Source organism: Gouania willdenowi, chromosome 8, assembly GCF_900634775.1.
Source record: "Gouania willdenowi chromosome 8, fGouWil2.1, whole genome shotgun sequence".
Classification (NCBI taxonomy): domain Eukaryota; kingdom Metazoa; phylum Chordata; class Actinopteri; order Blenniiformes; family Gobiesocidae; genus Gouania; species Gouania willdenowi.
The window spans coordinates 20,778,755-20,788,852 of NC_041051.1; positions in this window are offsets into that span (position 1 = coordinate 20,778,755).

Sequence of the window (10,098 nt, forward strand, 5' to 3'; positions counted from 1 at the left end):
AAAACCATTAAGTACTTATGATGTAATTCTGCTAACAAACAAACAAACAAACAAACATATGCAGGTGAAAATACTGTCTCCTAGGCAGAGGTCATTAAGATTTTTGTATAAGAGTTTCTTAGAGTTTCATTTAGATTAAGATATTTTTTCATGAAAAAATTATATGCAAAAAATGACTGCAGTTTTTCTTTTTTCATTTATTAAGATTTTTCAAAATCAACAGTATTTCTTTAAACTGTCAGACATGGTGTGCCACAAGGCAGTTGCTTCGGTCCTTAACAGTTTCAAGTAAGGTGGCATTTCAATGTTTGCGGACAATACAACATTATACAAGGTAGATAAATCAACCAGTGAAATAAAAACATATGTTTGACATAGGTTTTTATGTCGGATGTCTATCTTCACACAACTCTCTGCATTTCTCCTGGCGTGGGCCTGGCATAGGGGCGACACTGGCTTGTGTCCTTCTTGAAGCTGTTGCACCGAAGAGCCGCCATGACCCATGGATGAAACCAGCAACCCTCCGGTTTCAAGTCTGCTTCCTTAACCTACCTTAAGCATCACTAATATAATATTATTATTAATAATATTGCAATGATTTTATTACTGTATTTATTATATGTGATGCTATTATTTCAGTATGGACAATATAAAGTATTTAATTATTAAAATAATAATTCCTGAATCAATCCACGAGTAAACCCTACACTCTTTGGTAAGGCTGTTAAATTTACTTTGTTGTCGAGATGTGATTAGAAGATCTTTTTTTTTAATCTCCCACCAAAGCCACTCGGTTCCAGTCACAAAACAAGGTTGTGCTGGTAAAATATGTTCTTTTTGTATAGTTCTGCTTATCTTATGTGTTGGAGAAATTAAAACAAAATGAAGTTTGAAGTCAGTTGCAAAGCCGAGAGGAGCAGAAAAGCAGTTTATTGCAGTTTTAGTTCTTGTGAGCCTCTTTAACTCAACAAAAAGACCTTCAAATGTTTATTAGATTCAGATTCCTCTCCATCCGTCCACAGTGACCCCCGTTGTATGTTGGGAAGTTCCTGGGAGAGGGTTCTGTTCCCATGCTGCAGCACAGACACACCTGCAGCGCCAACAGAGAGGTCTACATGGCAGCCGCTGTGATAGGACACGATAAGACCCCTCGCAACCTTCATAATCAACTCCCCCTGTTTAACTTATGTTACTCCTCTCCATAAACTCAAAGACACAGAGCCACATGCACACAAACACACACGTTCACACTGACCTCCATCACAAGCAAAACAAAACTTGCCTACATCAACAACGTCTTAGACAGGAAAACACCTGATTAGGTCTGGAGCTGTGTGTTCTACCAAGCCAAAAACTTGGGAAAAAAAATACTTCTGGTGTTTTGTTGGTGATCGTTTCTATTATCAGTAGTTTCACAAGCATGCCGTTTGTTGTATAGGACTGTTATGTTTAAAGCACAAGTGTCAGAAAATGCAAGGATAAATAATAAGAGTCCATAAGGAAAAGACAAGATAGAACATGCACCAGATATAGAGACTGCACTAAAGAATAGATAAATCCTTAGACAAGATGCATCTAATTTATGATAATGCCTCACAGCTATTTGGTTGTGGGTTTGAACTTTGGTCTTCCTGAGGCAAGTTTAGATGTTCTCCTACAGAGTTTGTGGATTTTTTTTTTTTTCCTTAATCCAAAAACACATTCTCTGGTCTGGCTTAAAGAACCCACCTCTACTTTTCCTACGTAAACACAAGTCTTGACCCAAAGGGCCTAGGCTGTTCTACAAAGCTGGATTTCCTCTTATTCCGCTAACTTCCAGGATTTATTCGGTGTCCTATACTACAACGCTGACTAACTTCTTTCTGGGCTAAATCACAGTGGTAACTTAGGCTGAATGACATACCTGGTCGGTAGTAGATTTTGTTCTGGATAAGATAAGCAAGAACAAAAGTCCCGCCTCCTGACCAATCAGTTCTCTCAGAAAATGACCTGCCCAATATTAGAAGATCCTGGTTGGTGCAAATCTGACAGAAAGAACATCAAAGGGCAAATGCAATCCTTTTATTCACCTATCCTGTAGGAAATGTATAGATTTACATCTGATGGACTGATCTACAGTCAGCTGATGAAGCCTGTGTCGGCACTCTCCGTATGCACGGACGGATGAACTCATCATTGCCTTTCTAATTACTCCACGGGGATAAATAAAGTTTTTTCTGATTCTGATTGATTATTTCATTTATTCATACATGTGCTATGGTGGCGTAGACAGTATCTGCAGAAACAAACTGCAGTGAAACAATGCACTCTCGACCCAGTGTGTGATAAATTGGGGAGGGTTACCCGAATAGAAAAGCGTATGTGCTGTAATAAAGTGAAACTGATCAGAACACTGTCTCTGTGATTGGTATGACGCTGCATTTTCCACCCCTGAAATCACCTGGCTTAAGTGAAGGTATTTATATCCTGGGGCTCTCTGATAGAGAATGTTTGGTTAGGTGAAGCCTGCTAACGGAGAGGTATCCAGGATATACTTATCCAGTTTTGTAGTACAGGCCCAAAATATTAAAATGCTTAAAAGAATTGTCTATAAAATATGGGTGCATTTGAACCTGATATTGTACCGGTTTTACTGTCAAGTTGCTATCTTTTAACTTAAAGAAAATTATGTATTATAAGGTGAGCATTTTGATCCCATTGATGTAAATTATTTCAAGCAAAAAGTACCACCTTTTAAGAATGAGAACGTTAGAACGTTTGTCACTAAACACTTTGTTGTCCTGACCCATGAGCTGAAAACCTGTTTTTTAGTCAATGACTTTTTATGTGTCAGATTGTGAACTGTTATCAAAGCCTTCAGTGCTGCATCTTTAGCCTAACGAAGGGAGAAAAATTGATTGGATCTGAATTATTGGCTAGTTTCAGCACACATTGTCAGAAGCTGTGTGTGATTTATACAAATAAGATATGGAGACGGATTGTCTCTCGGGGAAGAGAAGAAGACAGCTTTTAGGCTTTAGTCTTGCTCTAAGCTGAGCATGATTGCAGGATACACATTATCAACATTCATGTCAGCATTTAAAAATAATGACCAATCTGAGCATTAATGCTGGTAAAAAATTAAAAAAAAAAAAAAAAAACAAAGGATGTGAGTGATTTTATAGTTGTTTTTGTGTTTTATTACTGTTTTGTGTGATTTTGGACTGATTTTGTTAATTTTTATTGGAATTTTGTTCTTTTTTCCCTCATTTGGTGTTTTTTTGTGTGTCATTTTGTATATTTTATTGTTATTTGTGTATATATTTGTCATCTCGTGTGTTTTTGTAGTAAATTGATTTAATACTTTGGGGGCTGCACAAAATGACAGGTGGCCCCCGGGCGAGCAGGGCCAGGCCAGCTGTGGGGCATTTTGGATGGGTTACAAAACCGCCTTAGTGGTAGCTTTTCACCAACCAGTCAGAAAGGGTTTGAAAAAATGTCTTTTCCGCTACTTGACATCTGCCAAAGTCAAGTAGAAGTAACCCTAACCCAAATCCTAATCCTAATCCTAACCCTAATCCTAATCCTAATCCTAACCCTAATCCTAATCCTAATCCTAATCCTAACCCTAATCTTAATCTTAATCCTAACCCTTTTTGCTGCTGGTCGGATGAAATACTGATCAAGACCAGACGTTACCGTATTTTTCAGACTATAAGGCGCACCTGACTACGGGAGCCCTGAAGTGCCAAAAATCCATCAAGCGGTGCAGCTTCATAGTTTACCAAAGTTGTTCTAAGACATTTTGACATATTAATACATAAGGTGCACCTGATTATAAAGCGCACTGTTGATTTTTGAGAAAATTAAAGGATTTTAAGTGCGCCTTATAGTCTGAAAAATACGGTAAATTGTAATTCAGAAGCGAATAAGAAGAAGGGGGTGTTTCTGTTTTTGAAGGGAGTGTACCCGCTTACAAACTAAAACGCCCCTTTTTGCTACTGGCTGGATGATATTGCCCCAGGCCGCCAGGTCCATGTCTAGGTAAGAGTATAATGGCCGTTTAGTTTCGCTAAAACATAATGAGAAATTAATCAGGGGGCTTTGATCAGTATATGGTGCAATGGGAACAACATGTGTTTTGAAGTTTCTCACTATAAAGAAAATTAGGTTTGATATATTATTAATGAACTTTTCAAAACTCCATGGATCTGAGATTATCTGCTGTGTTGTTTTATACTTAAATCCATAAAGTCAGTTCTCCAATCACTGATTAAAACACCAGGGGTGGTCAATCAGATCCCAGGCGACTTTGCTCCAGACCAGCTCCCACCAAACCTGGGAGCTTATGAGTTTCCCCTGTCATCTCTGACAGGCCTTAATTTGCTTTCATTTAGCATCTCATCACAGCTTCAAAGACGAGTTGTTCATCGGCCTCGGGGGGAGTGAAAAGATCAATGTGCCTTGGAAAAATGACTGGTATCTAAAAACTGCTGACCCCAGGCAATATTTGCTCCTGATGATTGGCTTCTTCACTTGTTGTCTGTCTTGGGCAATCATTGCAGAATTATGATGCATTATACTACCGGGGAAAAACATAATTAAACACATGCACGAGTGATTCAGTAACATATCATTTTCCTTGATGAATAATAGAAGGTTGAGAGCGTGTCATTGTGAACACAGTGCTTTCTTTTTTAAAAAACACATGCATGTTGTCTTAATGGAAAAATGCCAAATTGGTTTGGTTTCTGCATCAAAGAACCAAAGACGGATAATGCTGAGAAATATCAGTTTTGAAACCACTCAAGGCTGCAGACTCACACACTAAAAACGTACACAAATGAGTTTATTACATGAGCCACATGAAGCTTATGTGATTTTACCCTAAAAGTATGGTAAAAGCAATGGCTGAATATTCATTCATTCAGCAGAAAAACGCTACAACATTTTCCAGCATACCCTGCTTGTTGCTTTTAAACTATACAAATATACAGTGAAATATGTTATTAGGAATTATGATTTCATAATTTTCCTTCCAAACAATTTATTTTATATATATATATATACATATACAGTGTTTACAGGTATAAATAACATCTTCTAGATGAACCACATTTTTTACTCCTATTTGCTTTTGCTTCAATTTCTGAGTTTAAGAGAAGCTCTCGGCACAACTGGTAACATGTTTTATTCTCTTGTAAGAAAAACAGAATAAATATTACCTTATTGATAATGCAATATAAGGTAAAAATAATAAAAAATAATTACTAATATTATAAGAAGAAGAAGAAGAAGAAGACAACATCATAATATTATTATTAATACAATATAAAGAAGAAGAAGAAGAAGAAGAAGAAGAAGAAGAAGAAGAAGAAGAAGAAGAAGTTTTCTACCAACATGTTTGTGATTCATGAGTCTCAACCATATCTGCTCACTGACATGTGCAGGTTGACATTTCTTGCTTGAAAAAACCTATGTAAACTTTAGTAATAGATTCAATTTGTGACCAACATATGATGTGACAACATCGGACCATATCATTGGTACTACCTCAGTCAGTCAAAGTGGCCCAATCCAGCTCAACACCTGGATTCTGGATTCCCCGGTGGTGCCTGTGGTGCTCAGGTGTGGTGAAAACTGAGTAAGCTCATCTCATCCTTTCCTCAGGGCTGCAGCGTAAAGGACAGATTGTGGGAGAACCCTGTGACCTTGACAGTGTGGTTGAAAGACATGAAGGTGCCTCATATGTGCTCCGAAATGCTTCGACAAGCGACAGCGTATTCTCCCTTCGCTATATCTCCCTTTCTCTTGACTTCTGTTTTCTAAGCCGTGCACATTCAACTGCTGCCCTGGAGTGATGTTATGACAACCAAAAACGTAGAACAGCGAGAGCAAGAAGTGGCATGAACACATCTCAAAGTTCCTGACATATGGGGGTGGGTGGAAAGGACCTCTGATGGGAAGTCTCTATAGCCTGAAGATACAACCATCACATTATGTACTAAACTGTCTGGAATGACTTCTGGTTGAAGAATGAGGAGCTAGCAACAGCTAACCAGGGTTGGGGTCAATTACATTTCATCAGTTACAATTATGTTTTCAATTACCAATTGTTCAATTACTATTAAATTACGATGACAGTGACCGGCATTTTTTCCAATGACAATTAAATGACAATTATTTTTTATCCCCAGATAGTCAATTACAATTATGTTCTCAGTTACTCTCAATTAATCACAATTACTGAGCCTAAAATAAATATCAAAATAAAAGTTAACCCTCCTCTTGCGTTAGCTTTCTGTTAGCATTTCTTATGATAAATCAGGTGTAAAATACACTAGCAACAAATATCTATCATATAATACCCCTCGATTTCCATTTTTCTAAAATGGTCAAATGTGGGAAAGCTTGATATAAAATATATTTTAACAATTGTTAACCACACATGTGTACAACTGTACATAGAACTGTAACATGGTTCCCCAGTTTTGCGTTAAAAAATTATAATTGACAATTTTATTTTATTTTCGTAGAATTTTCATGGCATTTACAATTACAAATTACATTTTATAAACTCAATTACAATTCATTTACGATTACGACAGCAACAGAGCTTTTCAAACACAATTACGATTATAATCACGCCATAATTGTAGTTATTTATCAATTTCGCGATTATAATTAGAATTGAACCCAACCCTACAGCTAACACACCAATGACAGGGTTGGGGTCAGTTATAATTGTAATTGCACAATTGACAATTAATTACAATTATGGCATAATTATAATTGCAATTGTAATTTTTAAAACATCTGTTGCTGTTGTAATCGTAGGTAAATTGTAACTGAATTTAGATAATTGACTGTAATTGTAATTACCATGAAAATTCTATAGAAATTGTCAAAAATGATCATTTAATGCAAAACTGGGGAATGTTACAGTTCTATGTGCAGTTCTACACATACAGTATGGAGTTAACAATTATTCAAATATGTTTCATGTCAAGCTTTCCAACATTTTACTATTAAAAAAAAGAAGGTATACTGACACAAAAAAAAGGCTGAGATGGTCACACCAAATTTATTAAAATCTATATTTTTATTGATTAGGAAGCCTAACAAGGAAAGGATTAGGAAAGAAATTAGATGATGGATATTTGTTTTTCAGAATCAGAATTCCCTTATTTTTCACAGGAGAAAATGGCTTTTGTTTTTAGTGTCCTGATCCGATATCGATATCGGTCCGATATCAGCCTGAAAACAAATATCGGATATCGGATTCAAATGTCCGATTTTTTTATTTTTTTATTTTATTTTTTATTTATTGTATTCAATTGTAGAATACTGTAGATATTATGTTGAAGGTTAAAATGTATGTAACCAATTGGTTATTAATAATAAACGGGTCAGTTTTTCTCATACCTACTGTTGCTGACTATTGTTCTCTGTTTGACTAACATCACTCAAGCCTTTTATCACATTCCACGCTACAAAATAAGTAATTATTATTTTTTGGTTCAAGAAAAAAAAAAATAAATAAATGAAAGTATGTATGATTCATGCAGATATCGGATCAATATCGGCGTCGGCCGATACACAAGGCTGCAATATCGGTATCATATCGTAAATGATAAAGTTGTATTGGGACATCCTTAATTTTGCAGCTGATTTAGAACCTGTTATCATAAGAGATGCTAACAGGAAGCTAACACAAGACAAAGGTGAATTTTTATTAGGTCATTGTGATTAACTGAAGTTGAAATTTTGAAAATTGAGAACATAATTGTAATTGACATTCTGAGGATAAATAATTTAAAAAAAAATGCAATTGGAAAAAAAATGCTAGTCACTGTAATCGTAGTGGAATTGTAATCGGACAGGGGTAATAGAAAATTAAATTCAAGTTACTCTCCTCATCTCACAATTTAGCAGTCGCAGCGTGATGGAGGACTGAGGTAAAGTGATTGAAATGTGGGTTTGTGAAGGTGCCCCAGAGATGATTGTTCTTTCCTAAATCACTAAGGAAATATTATGAAAGGTTGATCTGGGAAATCCACTCCTGATACTTTCACACAACACGTCGTGACAGAATCTGTCTGCGAATTTGACAAAACCAGCTCTGTTCATCCTCTGACATCATCTCCAACTCAGATCCATCATCTGTAATCGTACCTTGCAACAAAGCTTTTGATACGATTGCTCTGACTGCAGGTGAGAAAACAGCATCTGGATGGACAAACAGGTAAAAAATTCCAACACCTCTTTATAGAAAAACAACAAAAAACAACAAAAAAAACATAGGAAAGCCTAATTGGTCCCAGTCAGTGAGAGCTGACAAACGCTGGCCTCGGGACATGTTTCTCAGAGTCTTTCCTGTCACATGTCTACATGTCAACAGATTATGCTGTATATGCTCTCAGAGTTTACCTCGGGAAGGAGAAGAGAGTTCTGTCTGCTATTATGTTTAAAGGAATATCAAATGTAATGGAAAATAGAGCCTACAGCTCAGATTTAGATCTGGGGAAATTCAGCATCAATCGAATCACCTCAGGATGGACGTCTAAACGTCTAAAAGCTGCAGGGCGACAGCAGATCACATCTAATGCCATCTAAGAGGCATGTCAAGGATGAGTAATTTAATCCTGAAACAATAGAAAGTCTGTTTGTGGAGGTTCCTTTGCTATTTAATGGTGCAAACAGTAGGTGGCGACTCTTAAACGAAGCATTAGTGTCCCTAGTGGTGGTATTTCAGAGCTTATTTCACAAATCTTTTTTACGATTATCTCTGGGACACAATTACGCACAATAGCATGTGTAAATTAAATGTCCTTTTTGCTTTGATCTGCAATCAAATAGTGGGTGAGCAAGACATGGAGTGACACTAGGGCTGGGCAATATATCGAGATTTAAGATATATCAAGTTTTCAATTTTGACGATATAGAAAATGACAATAGCTGGGTTTCCATTACAGATTTTAGCAAAATAAAAGCGATATTTCTAAATGTCAACAAAGTATCATTGCGCTTTGAGCGTGTTTCCACTTGGAGGTTGTTTTGATCGTAACTCCCATGAAATCTCATCCCGCGAGACTTCGCCGCAGGAAGATGGACACTCAGAACCTCTTTATAACACTACGCATTCCTTTGTTTTTCACGTCTAATGTGGCAGTAATCATTTTTAATCATAATGTTAAGAAATGTCCCGGTATCCTCTTCTGATCATAACATTATAACGGACATGAGCTCGTCTGTAAACGGTCGCATTTACAGACCTTGTAGTCGCTGTTAGCTTACCAATAAACAAGAAGAGATTTGTCACTTTTATAATAAGTATTGACTAGGCCACTGGGAGTGAGGCCCAAGGCCAAGACAGGCTGACTTCATAATATCATGTATCATGTTGTTCTGCAGTCAGTGCCTTCTCCTCACCCTTCTCTCTCTGCTCTGTTTCAGGTGTTGTGAAGCTGATGATAACAGTTCCTGATCTGTGGTTCACGACTCAACTAGTCTAGAACATTCTGATGTTCTATCTCTCTATTCTGTTCTGTTGGTCCTTCTGTCCACTAACCCCAACCAGTCAACGCAGATGGCTGCCACCTCTGAACCTGGTTCTGCTGGAGATTTCTTCCTGTTTCTTCCCACTGTCGCTAAATGCTTGTTCATGTGGATCTTGTTGGGTTTTTTTCTTTCTTATTATGGATTTTATATTTTGATTAGTGCATTGAGATGACCTTGTTGGAAATTGCGCTATACAAATAAAGTTCAATTTACGTACCGCGCCACGTTTTCTCGGAGAGAAGGGATCATGTGACGACGTAAGTCACATTCTGTAACGTGAATTTGCGGAAAAAGTGCTTCCATAGCACTTTTGCGACACATTTCAATATCAAAACATCTGAAATCCCTCCTCATGAAAGCGTAACTACCTTTTAGCGATATCTGAGTGTTTTCAGGTGTTTCCATGCCCAGTTTTTACTGCGCTATTTAGATTTTGTGCTTTTCCAAGGGTAATGAAATCACAGCTAATATCGCCTGTAACGAGATATATCTATATATTTTTTGAACTTGTTTTTATTCATACAATCATACAGTTCAAATCACATCATACAAGTATTT